The sequence below is a fragment of the Uloborus diversus genome, unplaced genomic scaffold, assembly GCF_026930045.1.
Source record: "Uloborus diversus isolate 005 unplaced genomic scaffold, Udiv.v.3.1 scaffold_1005, whole genome shotgun sequence".
Classification (NCBI taxonomy): domain Eukaryota; kingdom Metazoa; phylum Arthropoda; class Arachnida; order Araneae; family Uloboridae; genus Uloborus; species Uloborus diversus.
The window spans coordinates 17,013-37,114 of record NW_026557661.1 but is presented as its reverse complement, the minus strand read 5'-3'; the positions used below and the strand labels follow the sequence as shown (position 1 = coordinate 37,114).

The window sequence follows — 20,102 nt, the reverse complement described above, 5'->3', positions numbered from 1 at the left end:
TGCCAAACAAGAATTGCATACCCGTCAGCCTAAATGCATCACCAAAACAAAATAACAGGTGACGCCCAGGAAAAATTCCATCCTCGCCAACTTCGCATGGCGAAGCGAAACCATTTTCCATACGGCAACCCTACGCTCTCAGCTGACTGTTTGTGTCTGTTATTTCGGCGACAGCAAAGCTCTCCGACTGACTGTCAGAGAGGAAGTCGACAGCAACACAGAAACGAGCAGGGACTGAGGCAGATGGTGAGCAGTGATAGGCTGCGCTTCATTGTGAATGTGTTTTATGCGCGCGCGTATGCTACGAAAGATGATGCGCTGCATGTTCTTTGTGTGTGATCACGTTCGAATATTGAAATCTAGCCCTTTTGGAAAGACGGTGTCATGTCGAGCCGAGCGGTAGAGTGCAGTTTGTGGATTATATCGGTGCTTTCCCTGTTCAAAATGTGTACGTGATTTTGTGTTTGTTGACTGGTTTTGATATAATGTGCTGCTTTGCGCATCATGTGTGATTGCTTATATGCTTGATCAAGCAGTTTGAAATCGTTTGCCATTACAACGCTGTCGGTTTGTTGAATCGTACAAGTTCTGTTTTGAAATATGTACGAAGAAAATAATACCAATACATAAGCTCATGAGATTCAAGCAAAATGTTTGTTTTCAAAGATTTCTAATCTGATTGCAAATAATGTTACTTCTTACATCTCGCATATTTTTTACTAAAATATGTTACAATAGCTTTATTTTATTATTATTTTACATTTAATTTTCAATTGAATAATTATGTCTAATCTGTTTTTAATTTTAGCAAACATTATTCATAAATTCACTGCATTTTAAATGACCTTTACCAATTAGTGGTTAATCTTTTAATTGTGTTATATATTTTACATTTACGTGCTACATTAAGTGAACTCTAAATTACTATAATTAAAGGCATTTATCACAACTCATAGCTTGAAAATTAGTTGAAGTAGCCCAAAATTGTAAAATTTCATCTTTTGTGCGAGCTATATACTCAGGACCGAACTACTCTATATTTAGGGACCTGGGTGCAAGAGACTATTTGGGATTGTTTATATTTTGTGAAGTAAGAAAACTTATACATACAGACATGATTACTGATGATTTGTGCTTGCTAAAACATTAATTACTTCAGAACAATTACAATTTTTGAAATTTAAGTTTTGAATGCCTTACAATAGCAATTGGATCTAAGCATTTTGCACACATGCTTCATTGAAGATAGCTCTTTGTTAATTTTAATTTGTCGAAAAGAGAGTTGAGCACTTGCCATTGCAGTAAAAACTGCTTCACTCGCTAAATAGAGTTTTAAAGGAACGGTGAATCTAATCTAATAATTTGACAAAAAGTTTTACATTCCAAAGAAACTTTTAATAGTTTTTTTTTTTTTTGAAAAAGTGTGTATGCATTTTATACAAAGAAAAATGATCATGTCGCATCAGAGGGGGCGTCAATTTTTTAAATTCAACGGACTTCCATTACATTTTAGCACGGGCATCGCTGTGCCGGTACTGCTAGTTATCCATAAAACTCTTTCAATCCTGTTTGTTTCTATGGAACCATTTAATCCTGGTGAAGGTTACTATTTAGAGATTACAAAAAACAAAGCTGCAAAAAATAGAATCTTAGAAATGAGCAGGGTCCCAAGGTACAACACTCTTCCCTACATACAGTGGCTCCCAAAAGTGTTCGTACACTTTGAAATTTTTGTGTAAAACCAAAATAACGCGAAACTGAATTCAAATATCAAGTCCAGTATTTTTTCACATCATTCCTATGCCTTTCTAAATAAAACCCTGTAGTTTTGTCAAAATATTGACGGATCTTCTTTTTAGAATGGGTCAAAAAACAAAGAGACATAGAAATAATGCGCCACAAGTCATCAAACACTCAAATATTTTCAAATAAATTCATCATGATTAAAATTATCATATGTCATTTTTTTAATTATTTTTGCATTGTTGACCCTTAAAAGTCATTTGGCTTTACATTTTTGTTTATTTATTCCTCAATATTGTGCTTTTTACTCTAAAATGGTTGGTATTTGCAAAAAAACCACAAACAGCATTTGAAATAAGAATTTTTTCCTCACAGTAGCGGTAAATTGGTTTGAAATGTCTCTAAATTAGTTAATTTATTCCATTCTATAGTAAAGTGCTTGATAAAGTGCTTTTAAGAAAAGAATCGAGAAGAAAACAAGATAAGAAAAGGTCAACCGGCAAAGTTGACAAAACGTGATCGGAGATTTACAGTTAAAAATATTATGAGAAATACACATTGTAGTTCTGTAAAAATTTCTGCAGAGTTCATTGATAATTTTGCATTTAATTTTCACCTAAAATAGTTCACCAAGTTCTTTGGTTAACTGGATTAAATGGGACCTCTTCACGCAAAAATTTTCTTGGCCGTGTGAAAAAACAGAAAACTTACGCTTTTCGTCACAGAATCAATGATAAAAGAGCTCAAAACATTTTGGAATTACGTCTTACTTACAGATAAAAATGAATTCAACATTTTTGGTTAAATATTTGTATAATTGTGAATAGAAGAAAAAATTAGGAACTTAATGTAAAGAACTAAGTTAGACCATAAAGAAAAACAACGTTAAAAAAAAGCACAAATTTGCCATTGTGCTTTTTTTTTCTTTTTTTTAACGATGTTTTTCTTACTTTACTGTTCAGCACAAAGGTATTTATTTATCTTAAGTTGGACCAGTTAATCAGGACCGTGAATGTGATCTTGTGTGAGGGTGCATATCAGCACAGGCATGGGCGGATTTATGGGGGGTCAGAGGGGGGCAATGCACCCCCAGTTTTGGGAGGACTTTATGTAGTAACAACACATCTTCCAAAAATTTAAAAAAAAAAAAAAATTATTTTTTCGTTTTTGAACAGTACAGAAGAGCATGAGTGGATTTATAGGGGGGAGGGGGCAAAGGGGACAATGCTCCCCAGTTTTGGGAGGAGTTTATATAGTAACAACTTATCTTCCGAAATCTTATAACAAAAAAAAATCATGATTTTTTCTTTTTTGAATAAGAAATTAAAGTTTATTTTTTCTTTTAAACTTAAAATAGCCGTTTCTTACAAAGTTTGAACAATACTGTACAAGTGTATAATCTACTACACAATTTCAGAGGCTGGAAAGTGCAAATTATTGATAGGTTCTAAAATCCCTGAAAAGAATTGGCGCAGTATAGCCTACAAGGGCTCTTAAACCAAAAACCCAATCTAACCAACCAAACCTTGAAAATAATTAGACAAGTCTTTGAAACTCCTAAGCAAAGTGTGCTTCAATTTTATTTCTTATCAAATGTATAAATTAAGAATTGTTCAAATGGGTAGTATGTTACTCTCTTGATACCTATTCTCTAAATCTGTGCACCATTTCTTTTAAAGTATTAACTTGCATCACAAAGCACTTTTAAAGCGTAAAACTTAAAAAAAAAATTATTTGCCTATTATTTCCAATTAACCTTTATAAGACTTCAAAATGCAGAACTTTATATCTATTTTAGATCATTTCCTCCGGGGGAGTAACCCCAGGGTCCCCTAAAACTGGAGATATTCTATATCCCACTTAAAAGGGAGCACTGCGTTACTCTTTTCATAACAGCCCCCTCTCTTTTAAGGTCAATTTAAAAATGACAGCATGATTACACACAGTAATGAAAACGGCACATAAAAAAGTAAAGAATGGCCTCACGCATCACAGAAAACAGACAAAAACATGGGAGGGGGGAGGGCAATTAAAAATGTTTCTCCAAAAAAAAAAAAAAAAAAATCCTGCCCCCCCAGGAACTCAGTCTTAAATCCGCCTATGAGCACAGGGCTTGGTAGTTTGGAATTTTTTGATGAAATAATGAATCATGCTGTTCATTTAAGTATTTTAAAAACCAATTTTAGACTCTTAGCCAAAAATTTGGTTATCGGAAACAACTTTGTTTTTTATCAAGATAAAGATAAGAAGCACACGGTTTTCAACATTTTGCGTCTAGTGCCTCAAAAATTGTCCTAAAGTTTAGAAAATACCCCTTCAATCTCCAGATTCGAACTTAATGTAACATATTTAAAGATATCTAGAGGCTAGATTACGAAAATACAGCAAGAAACAGTAAGACTTGAAGTGTTGTTGAACACTTAGTCAGAAATTACACAAAAAAAAAAAAAAGAATGAAATATATTCCCTGCCATTTAAAAGGTGTTGTGGATACTGCATGATATTCTACTAAATAATACCTTAATAAAAAGTTAGATTTTTCAATAATATATAGACATTTTTAAAAGTGTACGAAGACTTTTATGAGATAAAATTTCCGGCACTTTTTGGTTTTTGATTTTTAAAAATAAGTTTTAATATTTAAAAAAAAAAAAATTCATGCAGTTTTGTTGAAAATAGATCATAGCTCTTATAATTAAATACCTATTCTGAAATATTAATTCTAACCAATGGGAATGGATAGGGTCCTATTTTATTGAAAGTCGTAGGTGTACGAACACTTTTGGGAGCCACTGTATGTACAACATGCATGAAGAAAACATGACCTTGTTTCTAAAAGGTAAGGGTAGCTTTAGGCAGTTGATAATTATACTTTTCTGTAGTTCTTTATGGGGCATTAACGCGTCCATATTCACTCCCTTCTATTCCACGACAGAATCTTCCTTCACTACAGGAGTGAGTGCCCCCATCAAAAAAAATTTTTTTTTTTTTGGGGGGGGGGGATTTTTAATTTTTTTATTTAATTTATTGATTTATTTTTAATTAATTAATTTTATTTTATTCTGTTTATATTTTATTTCATTTATTTATTTAGTTTGTGTGTGTGTATCACTGGCGTAGCACAGAACTTTTCTAATAAAATAATAGTAATGATAACAATAATTAAAAATAAACAAATAAATAAAAAGTTTTTAAAATAATAAATAAAACATATTAAAAATAAATAAAATAAAAAAGAGAGCTGGAAAATAAAAAAAATAGAATGAGGGTTGAAAAATTTTAGGGTGGAATTTGCGTCATTGAGCTTGGGGGGGGGGGGGGGGCACCCCTGCTTCACCAACAAATTAAAAATATCATTTGCTATTGTCAAGAAATGGCTTGATATTTTCAATGAAAATTTTTGGTTGTGTGTCATTGGTTTTGGTATCCTTGTTAGCTTCGTCTTCCTTTGTCATTTTCTAAAAGCTCTACTTCCAGTGAGCACTGAATTGTGTGAATTTAGTAACTTAACTTCTGCAAAGAGCTCTAGAACAAATTGCAAAAAATGTTTCAGTAGACAGGGACGGATCAAGTGAAATGGGGCCCCTAAGCGAAAAAGATTTTAGAGCCTCCAAACTTTTGTAAAAAATGGAATTTCAAATAAAATTTTAACAAAAATTAAAAACAATATCGTTGCACAACCAATTTTATTTGAGTACCTTATTATATGGATTTTCGTAGTGTTTTATTGATAGCAAAATCATGAACTATTTTTTTTAGTGTTGATGTGGTTTAACATCTCTTGCTCTACGTATAAAATAGCTTAAGCTATTCAGTCTCTCTTCTCCCATTTTATTTCATAAATAATTTTTTACTTTTTTCAAAACTGAAAAAAATTGTTCGCTAGATGCATTTGTTGATGGAACTGTTAAAAAAGTTTACAACGATGTTTCCATATTCGGAAATGTACAAGATATTCCTTTAGCTGCTTGATAAATGTGATAACCAAAGAGACCTAATGTGTCTGGATTTTCTGATGTTGTTTTTAAGGTATCCTCTTTTTCTTGAAGAAGCATAATAAAATGATCAAATTTATCTTTCCAAGTGCTAATACCAATCTATTTCTGTACATATCCTTTAAACATTGATTTTTAAATCAATCCGCTGCTGCAAAAAAAACTTGTTTGTTTAGTTTCAGTTGGTAAAATCTAAAACCAACATATTTGAGCTTTAGATTCTAGCCGAATTTCAAGCCCAATGTCATCGTAATTCAAAATAGTGGGGAAACAAATTTGGGGGCCTCCTAAACCAGAAGAAAATCTTGTTTGTTTAGTTACATTTAGTAGTTCCTAAAACCATCGTACTCTTGTTTTAGATTCAAGCCCAATTTCGGGGCAATGCGTCATCATGAGGCCAAAGCGACCGTGTAGTCTGCTTACCGTTAGACACGTCACTGCTAGTTGACCAAGCTCGTTAAAATGTAGTTTATTTACGCTCAAAATGTAGTTCATTTACCAATTTATTCTCATAAAAATGTAAATGATCTATACCGTAGATCATTTAAATTTTGATCTTAAATGGCAAATCCCCTGTCATCATATGAGACACTAAGTTTTTCCTACTCATCTTACAGATATACAAGGGAGACTATTCTAATTTCAGATGATGCTAATGGAAATATTCATTTTATAAACTGCAATAGATGGAAAATCATTGCAGGGGAAATGTTTGCGAGATTAATTCCGCTAAATATCATGTGGGATTAGGGTTGAAAAACCCTAGTTTTCACTCAGTCCAGATTTTCCGAACCTAGGGGATCGAACTATATTAAATTTGAACTTTGAATTATATCAAATATTCTCTTTTTGGGTTCATGATAACATGACCCTGACCCATGATTGAAGAATATATAGAGAGAAAAAAAAGAAAGAAAATTTTTATTTAAGTGTTTCTTCTTAATTTTTCTAATTACTTATTAATTCAAGCATGTAATATTTTCTGCCTTAAACAGGATCATCTTAATGTAGATAAATAAATAAATAAATTGAAGTTAAATGAAAACTATGTTAAAATTTTAATTCAGAAATGGAGAGAACAAACACATTCTCTCTCCAACAAGGTTCGCCGATACGTATCAGTCGATATATATCATGATATATATCCGATATTTATTTTGGAAATATGATATTTTGATATTTTCAATATTTATTTTTTAACCACGGTATTTTTAATATAAAAATCATATTATTCATAGTCCTATTGTTCATTTGTTATTAAAAATAACCAAAAAGTTATGTGGTATATTTTTATGATGTGTATTAATTCATCATTAATATAACAAAGTAATATAACATTCCTTTTTATTTCATATTCATAAAAATATTAGCAATATAACAAGTTTATTTCATATTAAAGTGCCTAATTAAACATTCAACTTTGGTCAGAAAGAAAAAAAAATGTCTTATGATTGTGCACCGACTAATGCATTTTTTGTTTTTATATCATGCAACTGTGTAAACTAACTCCATTAAAATTAATAAAAATGTAGGAAAATAAAGAGTGATTTGAGGTTGAATTTATTATTTTGAGGACTTGAGTTGTACTGATTGAAAATATCAGATATTTATCAAAATATCCAATGTATATCAAAATTCGTATAGTCTCGATATTTTCGAAAATATCATGATATTTTTGAAGATTTCCAAGATTTATGCATGAGGGTCACAGTTTGTTTTATGAAAGAGATCAGTGAATGCTATTTTTTTCCTATCCGTATTGTTCTATTACATGCTCTAAAGTTTGTCCTTTATGTCTTTCTTTTTCGAATTCTTGACAATCCCTTCTTTGATTAATCATCCTCATACGAGAGTCTTCTGCCTCCATTTTCACAGAGGGAATCTGAGAAATCTCAGAAATCTCGGCAGGAATCCCACCAACCCACCCTGATTTCATCCCCTGCATGAACATATACAGCACTTAAAATGCAGTTTTAGTACAACTAATGTCATAAATTTAATATTTATTAGTATTTCCCCCAGATTAAAAAAAAAGAACAGGGCACTTCATGTGGTAAGATCACACACCTCTCTTAGCACTTTCCTTTCTTTTGACTCACATAAGCATTTTGTTAATTTACTTTTATTTTTCTGTATACTAAATAATACTGTACATACCCCCTAAGTATTTTTAATAGTCGTATTTTTTTTAAACCATCAAAAGCTTTTTAATGTGTAGCTTTATAAGTTATACTGGAACTGAGTAGATACTGGTTCATATTCAAATCAAACTCGAAACTATCAATTAGAAAATTATTATTTTGTAGTAATTCAACCATACTCATTGCTTACTGCAAAAAAGAAACAGCAAATAACCTACGCAAATATTTATATACATTATGTTTCTAAAATCATGCGGGGGCAATTGACCCTCCTTGATGGGCTAGCCCGAATGACAAGCTTGGTTTCAGCCCGGAGAAAAGGTGAAGTATAAGATGAAAAGTTGTTTATAGAATTGCATCCAGTGCTCACAATCAATGCTACCAAGAAAGGGATGGTGGGAAGTAAAGAATCTCAAAATCCCTATCGTAGCGTGGCAATAAGAGTGTGGTCCAAGGTTGCATTAAAGACTATATGATGCGTTAATAAGAATTATATTACAATTATCCCTTTAGTAATTTTTTAAGGTTGTTTGTGACTTTCCATACAGAAGCTCACATCTCTGCGATGGAAAAGTTTTGTTTTTTTAGCCCTGCCTCATGGAAATAGCCAAACAGAGTCCAGAGAAGAGAGTTCTAAGTTGTGTTAAGCAGAGGACTCTCTTGTCAGTATTTTGGACCAAGGCCCTTTGATGCCCTGTTAGGAACCGTATGTTCAGTCAAGATGCATTATTTATTATCACTTTTCACCACCACTTTTGCATCCTTTGTAACACAGCTGGCCATTTTCAAATACAATTACAAAAGTGACGACCAGCAACAGGCTCTGGGCCCAGATAGACTGGTCCTGGTCAATTTACAATCCCTAGTGAAGATCAATGGCCCTCTTAAAACTATCTACTCCCTTGCTCATTACCACCTCTTCCGGTAAGCTGTTCCAAGGTTCCACCACCCTGCTAAAATAATAATTTTTCCTAATATCCATGTTAGCCTGAGATTTAAATAGCTTAAAACAATGACCCCTTGTCCTGTTTTCAGTGCTAAACTTCAGCTCCGTAACATCTTTCATTTTAATAAATTTAAATACCTGAATCATGTCCCCTCGGTCTCTTCTTTGCTCAAGACTGTACATTTTTAGCCTTCTAAGCCTGGAATCATAATCTAAATGGGAAAGTCCATTTATTAGCCTTGTAGCCTGCCTTTGAACCCTTTCCAATACATTAATATCTTTCTTAAGATAAGAGACCAAAACTGAACAGCATACTCCAAATGAGGTCTTACCAAACTTCTATATAAGGGCAGAAGAACTTCTTTAGATTTGTTTGAAATAGATCTATTGATAAACCCAAGCATCTTATTGGCTCTGTTACTAGCAATGCTGCACTGTTGGCTAAACTTTAAATCCTGACTTATTAAGACCCACAGATCAGTAACTTTGTCTGCCTGACTAATGACTGAACCTTGCAAATAATAATTTGTACATTTATTTCCATGCCCTAAATGTAGCACTTGACATTTCCCAACATTAACAGCCATACCCCATTTATCAGCCCATCAGCCTATTCAGTATCCATTATTCTAGTTATGCACAGAAATCACCCCTTTTTTAAATTTAAAGCCTGTGCTCTAATTCTCCTGATGAAGATTTTTTTTTTTAAATCTTAGATGTTCTTCTATTTTTCTCTGTATTTGGTGCATTACTATTGCATAATGAGAAAATTAATTTTAAAGACGTTTAATGTAATTTTACTCATTTCATCATTTCAAGTTTTTGTTCAACCCTGTTACTTTTCAATAGTAGTTGAAAGTTATTTTAAATGAGAGATAAAAATGGTTTTTATGTCTTTACAAAAAGGAGTACTCCTGAAGAATATGAAAAGTATTCTAATATGAATATAATCCTTCCTAATAACTTCTATAAATGAATCCACTATCATTCTTGTTTTGCAAAGAAATAATAAATTAAAAAAAAAAATTAACATTAGATTAAATACACAAATAACACATGTGTATTAGAGTTATGAGAAAATCTTTTTTTCAAGGCAAAATAAATAAATAAATAAATAAATAAATAAATTAAAATAAATAAATAAAACTCTGGAGTGAAAGTCATGTGAATACTCTGTCAATACTTGGCTGACTTTTGTTCAGAAGTTTACATTTATTTCTATAACATTGGGGAGGGGAGTTCTACGTGACCTTGAAACAAATGAATCCAATTTTTTCTTCCATTTACACATTTAAGATTGGTTTCTTATTTACTGTAGTAATTTATGCCTGTTTTTATGCCCAGATAGAGAGATAAGCAAAATACTGTACTCTGTTTGATTTATGCAATCGAGGTTTTGCCCTGAAAGATTTTGATGTTATTTCGTTCGTGTTTTGAATAGTTTCAAGAGTCCTCCTTATCAGAAACAAGTGTTGATGATTTATATAGTTTGGAATATATTTCTTTTAAATCAAAAACTGTAATTGTATACTTCTGATATGGATCTAAAAATCTACCAGCACAAATTTCAATTCAATGAGACCTTTTAAATTTGTTAAATGAAAAAGTTTAATGATTGTTCTTTTTGGAAGAAATATGTAATGTTTTCTTCAAGTTCATTTCTATTTTTCAGAATGTTTTGACCGATTCAACAATGAGTTTCTCCATTAAACGAAAGTCAGTCCAGATGTCTCATAAATCACGAACCAGTCTAAGTTGACGGAACTAAACTTTTTGTAAGTTTTCTTCTCTCAGTCTTTTCATCTTTTTCTTCTAGTTTGTTCTTGTTGTTTTATGCTACTTGGAAGGCACAAGCCTCTTTCTTATAGCAAAGAAAGGTTGAGGCACCTGAGAAAGTGTTAGAAGAAGTCCTACTCTTGGACCCTGATGGATTGGAGCACCATCTCCATAATTTTGGTTTATTTCTGAATTGGAGGGACAGGGTTGTCCCTATGAGAGGTCACTGCCAAAGATGTTTATTATACTGCAAATTTTGATTGACAATTTGGCAAGTGTGAAGAAAGTATTGCAATTTTTTGAATGCCAAATGTCTCTCAAAATTGTTTGTAGATAAATGTGTATGCTCAATTTTATCATTCAGTAAAATTCCTAGTTCCATCCTGTAGATTGAGAACTTCTCCCTCCCAGAAATTTAAGTAAGGGAAACTGCAGAAGAGAGAAACTTTCTTAGAATTTTACATCCGTGGTTACTTTTTCTGGACCCCAGAGATTTCAAAAGCATTTACCTCAGGCTTCATACTGGGACCCTCTGATTCCTGAGTTAGATACCTTATCCTCTAGGCTCACCATGCAGGGGCGTAGATAAGGGGGGGGGGTTTGGGGGACAAACCCCCCCCCCCGAAACGTTAGTCCCCTCAAAAAAAAAAAGAGAGAGAGAAAGAAAAGAGAAGAGAAAGAAAAAAAAGGAAGAAAAAGAAAAAAAAATCAAAACAACTTTTTTCTGAGTAACAAAGGTCAAAAATTCAGTTTGCTCCCCCCCCCCCCAACCCAATGCCATTGAAAATCTGCTCTATGTGTTATCCTCAAGCATAAAGACGCCTCCCTCTACTGCGACAATTTTTTGATAATTGAATGAAATTTGACACTTTGCTTTAGAAATGAGATTGATTTGTTAAATCCACGCATATGCAGCCTTTTTTTGTCATAGATTCTGCAAATTGTTAAATATGTTTAATTTTATGAGCCGTGCAGTGAGAATATTGCATACAGTCGAATCTGTATATTTCGAATTTCACATTAATGAAAAAAAAATCGAGATGAAGAGGTTTTGAGATACGGGGGCTTTAGGAAACTTTTTATAGAAATTTGAAATATGATGGTGAAAATTTGAAATCGATACTAAAGACAATATGGGCTCTTGATTATTAAAATTACTCTTTATTAGTTTTGTTAGGTATTTATTCTATTATTACATTATTAAGTGCTTTATTGCGAGTTTAAGGAATCATTTTGACAGTAAAAGAAACATTAAGCATATCTTTCAAGAAAAAGTCATTTAATGCTTTTTGGTCCCTGATTTTTTTTTTTTTTTTTTTTGGGATTCATTCTTTATTCTCTTGAGGTTAGCAATTGCTGCAAATCTAACGTGGCCAGTATTCTACGATTTTCCTTTTTTCATCACTTGAAAAAAAACCTTATACTTTCTTTTCACTCCAATCATTTCGGTTTTCTAAGGAATCACAATTTTAAGAAAGAGAGCAACCAAAGAACAGTACTAATCCAGATAACAGAGCAAAATGGCTTTTAACTTCAATGACCTTTAACCATGAACTTGAAATGTTCATTTTGCATGTGAAACCTGTGAATTTCACTCCTTTACTCCTCTTCAAGAAAGTGCGCGAAACGACTGTCCTTTGGTTAATCTTCCTGGAAAGCCTATTCGTGGAATGCATTTCTCCCTTTTTTTCCACTGCCTCCTCAGCTCTTGAAGACAATTCCTCTGTTTCTGATTTGAAGAAAATGTTTTTGTTTGCTGCTTTAAAGATCATTGGGTTTCGAATCCGAAAATGATAGCATAACCGGAATTTGAGACGATAGAGGTTTTTGTCAGTCTGGTCTCGTGTGTGTCATAGGTCATAGTGAAAACGACCTTTGCTAACCAGAGTATCCATTGCAATGACATTGATTTTTCAGCCAGTATTTACTGCGTATTCTTTTGGAAACGTACTGTCTGTTTAAAATAGCACACTCTAAGTGAAAGTTGTTGCATAATGAAGTGAGCAAAACCAATAACAAGCTTTTTTAAACCCAAAGAAAAAATTTAAAATGACATATAGGATTGCTCTTAAAAGAGAAAGTTAACGTCGTCTGAAGAAAACGAAGTACAGTCTGCAAAGCAGCATCAGTCCCATCGGACCATTCTGAAGGTAATTTTATTTTAATTCAAAAGAAAAACTGCATAGCATTACATAAATAAAATGTTTAAAAACGAAATGAATCTAGATTATTTCTATTAGCTTGGTTCGCATTAAAAAGTAGAAAATAAAAAAGATTTCTGTTTATAATACTCGAAAATTGCTGTTGCTCTCCCAAATAGATATTTATGTAAATTCTAAAGCAGCTAATAAAATTAAAAATAAAGACTTGAGAGGAGAACAGATGGTATGCATTTGAGCGAATAACTTTCTACCGCCTATATTTCTTCCCAAACTTTTTTTATTCAAATTTTATTAACTGCTTTAGAATTAGCATAAATGTAAATACATAAAAAGCAACATATAAATATAATGATATGAAAAGCAATTTCATTTTTTGCGGGTTATAATTCAAGAAGTCTTTTTTTATTTTATTTCATACTTTTAGTGCAAACCAAGTTGGTAAAAATAGTCTTGATAGTCTGACCACCGATGAGATTGAAAGTCAAACATCCAGTTTACAGGCGGAAATGGAAGTATCTATTAGCTTTCAGTGATGCCAGCTTTTGTAGATGTGTGTTAGCCTCTAAATTAAGCAGTCACACTGAAATGAACGGAACAGGCTCATCAGATATTTGATTTCCCCCTGATTTGAAAACACTGGTTTTGACAAGACTGTTTCTAGAAAATTTCACAAAAAATTCTTTGCTTTTGTTTTGTTTGACACAAGTATCGGAATTGGGGCACCTCATTCCAAAGTATGTAAGATTCACCTCCCTCTTATTTTTTTAATAATAAAAAAATTTACACACACATACATACATACATATACATACATATATATATATATATATATATATATATATATATATATATATATATATATAAAAGAAGTAAACCCCCCCCCCCCCCCCGAAATTCGGGTCTAGCTACCCCTCTGTCACCATGACCCCTACTAGGAATGTAGGCATCAAGATAAATTGAAAAAATATTTTTTCAACCCTGGTTTAATCAAGGGCGCCAATATGGGGGGGGGGGGGGTAAAGCCCCCCCCCCTTATTTGAAATTAGAATTTTCTTGCTTTTAGTACTTTTTTGCTTTGTAAAAATGTAAAAAACATTTCTTCTTCAGCAGTTAATGAATGAGTTATTAAAAATGTCAAATTTTAATAACTCTAATCTGTACTGAAATCATTTTCTATGGGGAAAATATCCTGCTAAACCCTGGGGAAAATATCTGAGCCCCTCCTTAAAAGTTTGCATATGGGTGCCCTTGGGTTAAATCCAATTTATATATGCAACTAAGCAATTTTTCTGGAGCCTTAATAACCGTCCATATGTAAGCCTTAATAACCGCCACTGGTATAATTTTAATGGACTCTCTTTAATTATTATCTATTTTTTTTTTAAATTTTTATTGGAAAATAATTTTTTGTTGCAGATAGTTTTGGTTCTTATTATGGTTTTAAAAATTTCATGTTTGACATTTTCATTCAGGATCCAAAATATTGTGAACTAAGTGGATTTATGTATCTTTATACATAAAGAGCTACTTCTGTCTGGATGTCCGAGGTAAACTTAAACTACTGGACGGATTTTAACCATTTTTCACTATAGATAGCTACATTATCAGGGAGCAACTTAGGCTGTAATTTATTAATTAAAAACATAGTTTTAAAAAAGTTATGTTGAAAAACAGTAAATTTTATGTAATTTCCCCATGTTATGATTAAACATAGAATAAGGAAATATACATAGAGAGGTCCCGTCTATGGTAAAAAGGAGTTGAAATTGAAGCCGGAGTTATGGGATACAGCGGTGCAATGATGGGCGGGGTTATGATAACGTGATTGCTTTGCAAGTATAGTTTTCACCAATCTTGCAAAGAGACTGTATAAAGTAGCTGGTGGATTGGTTTGCATTTTAATTCATGTTTTAATGCAATTTCAAAAACGTGCTTCATAAACTTGCAACAATATCTAAGTTCAAATTAACAACCAATTGAGGTTCAGTAATGGAATGTTTTGAATCCAGATGTATCTTAAAACACTCAGCAAGAAGCTAAGGATCTTGGGATACAGCGGTGCAACTTCCGGCTTAAATTTCTTAGCATAGCAGGGCCTCTCTATGTAATTTTTTACTCTATGTGATTAAATATAAAACCCATTGTTACAAAAATTTGTTGCCTAACAACAGCAATATTAAAAGTAATTACAATGAAAATTTTGAATCAAGAGTTCTCCAGAGCAAACATGAGTTTAAAGTCATTTAAACATTTGGAAACTCTACTTTTCGCACCCTGAGGGAAACATAGTAGAGAGCTTTTTTTTTCTTTTTGTGTGTGTGTGCACTATTTAATTAAATGAAGCAAGCACTCAGTTTTTCTAGTGATCTTTGTTTTTGTTAGTTCATATTTTGGAAATTCTTCAAATTTTTATATGTTTAAATTCGTGCTTTCGTTTCTAAATGAATATTCATTGGTTCTTTATACTTAATGCTATTTTACTTTTATGGGTAAGGAAGAAGCTCGATTTTTAATCACGTCAAAGCAGTGTGTTTTAAGTTCTTTCAGTTAAAACAGAAAACGAAAGAAAGTAGCGATTGTTTCTTACCATTATTACTGACCCAGGCAACGCCGGGTATATTTGCTAGTTTAAAATAAATTAGATCCAAGTACCAATATTCCCTTATGGCAGTAGAAAAACCACTCTTTTAGTTTATGGGTCATTCCATATTAAATCTACAAATGGGCCGTGCAGCACCATTTTTAATTTTAATGAAATTTGGTAGCTAATTTGTACCAATGTTCTGTACCCCTAAACTGTTATATTTTTTTCTTGGAAAAATTTTATTCCTGAGAAATAATAGGCCCTCTTCCTGAGCCCTCTTTCAAAAAGCTCTAGTAAATTTATTTAAATTTTAGTAAGAAGATCAAACTTCTCTTATTTTAAAGGTGAAAGAGTGAACTTTTATCTGCGCATAAAAAGAAAAGATTTAAAATAAGCCTAATTAGAAATTTTCGGTTGTGAAATCATGGTTGAAAAAGTGCCGTTTTTGTTATTTTGAGCCTAAAACAGTAGATGTGGGACTCAGTAGGAAGCTAATTTTTTTTCCTGTTGTAGTTAATTATGCATACTAGAAGCACAGAAAAAATAGGTTGATGCTAGTTGTCCTTCATTTGATGAAAAATTGCTTAAACTTAAGAAAAAGTGAAAAATCGGCTTTTTCACTCCCCAAAAACAGGATGTTTGTTAGGTGATAAAAATTTGAAAATGCTTGAGTAAGAAGCCGTTATATTGCCCTTTAAAATGAAACAAAAACCGTCTTGTTTTTTTTAGGTGTAGAAAAGATATAAGCTTTTAAATGAAGCATTTATTTTTGGTAAAAAATTATGTTTTGTAAATATAGTTTATAAAAATTGAAAACTATTTGTTGTTTAAAATTACATTTTGTAAATATATTTCAATGAAACATGGTTATATGGTATTTTTAAATGTATTTATCCAATCTACTTAGTCTCTTTTAAGTAATGTGCAAAAGTTATTATTGTATTACTTTTTAAAGGCTTATATCTCTTCTACGCCCAAGAAAAACAAGTTATTTTTAGTTTTGTTTTAAAGGGCAATGTAATGGCTTCTTACCCTAGCATTTTCAAATTTTCGCATTGACGAAGGCGAAGCGCAGTTATTACACTAGGAGCAACAGATAAATGATAGTCAAATCCTATCCCTCTCAAAAATGACATGGCAGCTGGTGATATGTGGCACACCCATGATAAAGATCAAGATTCATGGTCACCATTTCTCACTTGGCGACGAAGTAAAAATAATTGGGGACAAACTATTTGTGTCAGTCGCCTACCCGTCACCCCTCTTACAAACCACAGTAAAGTTATCTTTGTCTTTTCTGTCTTCAGAGATGCTTTTAAAAGGATTTTCTATTTTCTCTCTTGATTCTGAATTTGCAACTTGCAAAACTTAGTTGTGATTATCTTTTCCTTTCTGTATTTCCCCACGTTATCTAGAAACCATTTTAATGTATTTTATCTTCATAACATGTTCTGACCTGCGAGATTCATCTTAATGTGTCAGCCCTCAGAATCAGGGTTTAAAGAAATGTTTAGCTTAATATTAGTTCTAGTTCATGAATTGCTTCAGTTTTAAAGGTTTGACTGAATATTTTCTGCTTTTTCATTTTTTTTTTTTTTTGATTTGGAGTGCCCATACATAGCTGACCAAACCATAATGTGTTATTCAGTTTATGCACTAACCTTTGAATAAAAAAAATCATATTCACAGGCAGTAGAGAAAAGAGTTCTGTTTTTAAATCTTACTGTTCTTTGGAGAGAGAGTTCTTTATTCCTTGGGAATTATTTTAAATATTTGTCACCATTTATTCAAATTTTTTATTGTTATTTCTTGCGTTTGTGATTAAACAAAAACTAGGGATGCTTACTAAAGGATATGTAAAACAAAAATATAACATATTTGTAAAAAAATCAACATAAATAATTATTGTAGACTGTCATGTTGTGACAAATAATGTATATCTATTGCACTTTCATGATATTGTAAGTTTTGTATAACTGAGAGAGAAACGTCTGTTGGTGACAAGGGACAATTTTGACATTTCAATTGCATTTTATTATTATTTTAAAATATAATTTAATTGTAATATTAATTGTGATTTATATATATTTTTTAAAAGTAAAGTCTTTTGTAATTGTAAATTTGAATGGCATGTATAGTTCTGTAAATTATACCTCTTTTAAAATAGTCTTATTTTCTAGTAATTCTTATGCAAGTGAAATCATGGGTATTTGCTTTCTTACGGAAGCAAGGCTGTGCGTAAGTATAACAATTTTGTACCATTTCCTTAGATCTTCTGGATTTAATGATTTGTTAGTGAACTTTCTCAGTTAAAAAAAATATTACTTATTAAAATGGCATTCCACATAGTTGGTTCAGGCAGGTAGTGTGTTAATCCTTACTGCAATCAGCAGCAAGGCTAAAGCCAGCCCCCCCCCCCCGAATTTTTCAAAGTTTTACATGCTATAAAAAAGGCGTCAAAAATTTCGTTTTTCGAACTTCAACTCGGAAAATTTCAAGATATCCCCCCTATCCCCCTCCCAATATCGCCAAAGATTGTCTAAACTTTCATTTTTAGGGCTTCAGTTTCAAAAAATTTCGCTGGAGCGCTCAGAAATTTACCGAAGAATGACTCCAAACCTCTCCTTCTACTAACATTACCGAAGATCTTCTTAAACCCGCGTTTTAAAAGCTAACTTCAAAAACTGGTTGGAGGAATGTCTCTCCAACCCCTCTCGCCAACATTATTAATGAGTCTTTAATTTAGTTTTCAGGGCTTGAATCTCGAAATTTTTCGGGAAGAGAGCTTCCGAAAACTCCTCCTCCTAACATTATTAAAAGTCAATCAAAAATTACATTTTTGGAGCTTCGACTTGGAAGGATAGCCGGTCCCCTTAACGTCACCAAAGGCTGTCTTACAACCGTGTTTTGAAGATTTCAAATTCAAAAATTCCCGCGGATTGACCCTGAACCTCTCTTCTCCCAAACATTACCAAAGATCATTTGAAACTGTGTTTTTGCAACTATAATTTTGAAAAATTTCAGGGCAGAGCCCTCAACCCCCCTTCTCAGCATAATAGGTGATAATCAACAATTGCATTTTAAAAGATTCAGTTTCAAAAATGGACCGAGGGACCACCTCTCCCCTCCTTCCCTCCCCTTTTTACATTATCAAAAATTGTCTGAAATGCATGTTTAAAACTACAAATTTAGAAATTTACGGTGTTGAGTCTTTGAATCTCTCCTCCTCTTAACATTACCAAAAATCTTCCAAAACTACATTTTCAGAGCTGCAATTTAAAAAATTTCGTTGGGGAGCTCCCGATTCGCCCTTTTATTTACATAATTAGAGATATAACAATTGGCGTTTCGAAAAATGTAGGGGGAATCCTCCTCAAACCTCTTCTCCCTCAAACTTTACCGAAGATCATCAAAATGTATTTTCAAGACTACAAATCCTTAAACTTTCCAGGAGAAAAGCTCCAATGTTTAAGACACATGTGATAAAGAGACCTCCAATTTCATGCACCTCCCATTCTTTTTTTTTTAAATCTCGGAATGACCCTGAGGCTCAGATCATACCACGGCAGCAACTTCTGACTAAGGGCACAGCAAGTTTAACCCATTCCATGATCAGCCCGAAACCCCTTAACGCACATGCCGCAGAGAACGAAAGGAGTTCCTTTTTGCTGCGTTGTAATAGCACTTTTCTCCCCATTTTGCTATCGGGATTTTAATGTTGTTTTTGCTGCTGAGCTTGCATTTGAAAATCGCTTCGCTTTATTAATTTCTAGGTACTAGATTAAGTACTGCAATAAAATACGAGGTTGTTAATATGTGCTAAAATATTCATTAAATTTTCACAGTAAATAACAGGAAAATAATAAACAATAGAGTGTAGGACGAAAAGCAATTATTTTTATAACACTAATTTTTTTTATTGATTTATTTTTCCTTTTGCTTTTATCTCAGTATATCATTTTTTTTTTCCTTTTTATACACTTAAGAAATCAAAACTGTTAAATGTAAGATGATCTATCTTTCAAAAGGGCTCAACAAAACATTCTTCAAACAATTGACTGATCGATCCAACCTGTGAGCAAGGCAATTGAATAGACAAAAACGCTTTAACTGTGGGAATGCTTTTCTAAGAGGGTAAAAAGTATTCTTCGGTGCCTCCTTTTGATACATTGTGACCCTTCAAAACAACCAATAAACACAGAGACATACCTTTTCTGGTCGGTTCTTTTATCGTTATTTCCCATGACTTTTAAATCCCTTCTGAGTGCCCAGATATCAGTTGCTCAAGCGTGGGAAATATTTTAAAGATAAATTATTATTATTATTAATTTATAACAAGCAAAAAATATTTCTGTTTATTTGCTTTATTCAGACATAGAAATATTGGCAAATGTGTAAGGAAATATTTTCATACTTGTTCATCAGGAGTTCAAATGCCAGAATGCTAAGAAACAAAGCTTCCACGAAAAGATAAAAATATAATGCCTGATTATTTGAAGCATTATAAGTGTCCTATTCAAGAGTACTCGAAAGGTTAATATCTTAGTAAAATAAAATAATTTACAACAAGTTTCGTGAAATACTATAAGTTACATCCCTTTTGTCTAAGGAAAGGAGCTCGATTACCGCTCCCCTAAAAGCACCAGAACCCAAAGGAGAAGCGTAATAACAGGGTTCTGCCCCTGGAAGGATCGCCGACAAATATTCGGCCGAAGCAAAACTGCTAGAAACGCCGTGACGACACAGGATCGTCGA

The 20,102-nt window shown here is 32.6% G+C and overlaps 1 long non-coding RNA gene across 1 annotated transcript; it reads left to right on the top strand.

Moving 5' to 3' along the window:
* The first annotated feature begins 365 nt into the window (after window positions 1–365).
* Window positions 366–17,586, top strand: LOC129232050 (uncharacterized). The gene is made up of 3 exons (XR_008581319.1): window positions 366–448; window positions 10,498–10,600; window positions 17,528–17,586. It is a non-coding gene; the product is annotated as an uncharacterized LOC129232050 (long non-coding RNA).
* The last annotated feature ends 2,516 nt before the right edge of the window (window positions 17,587–20,102 follow it).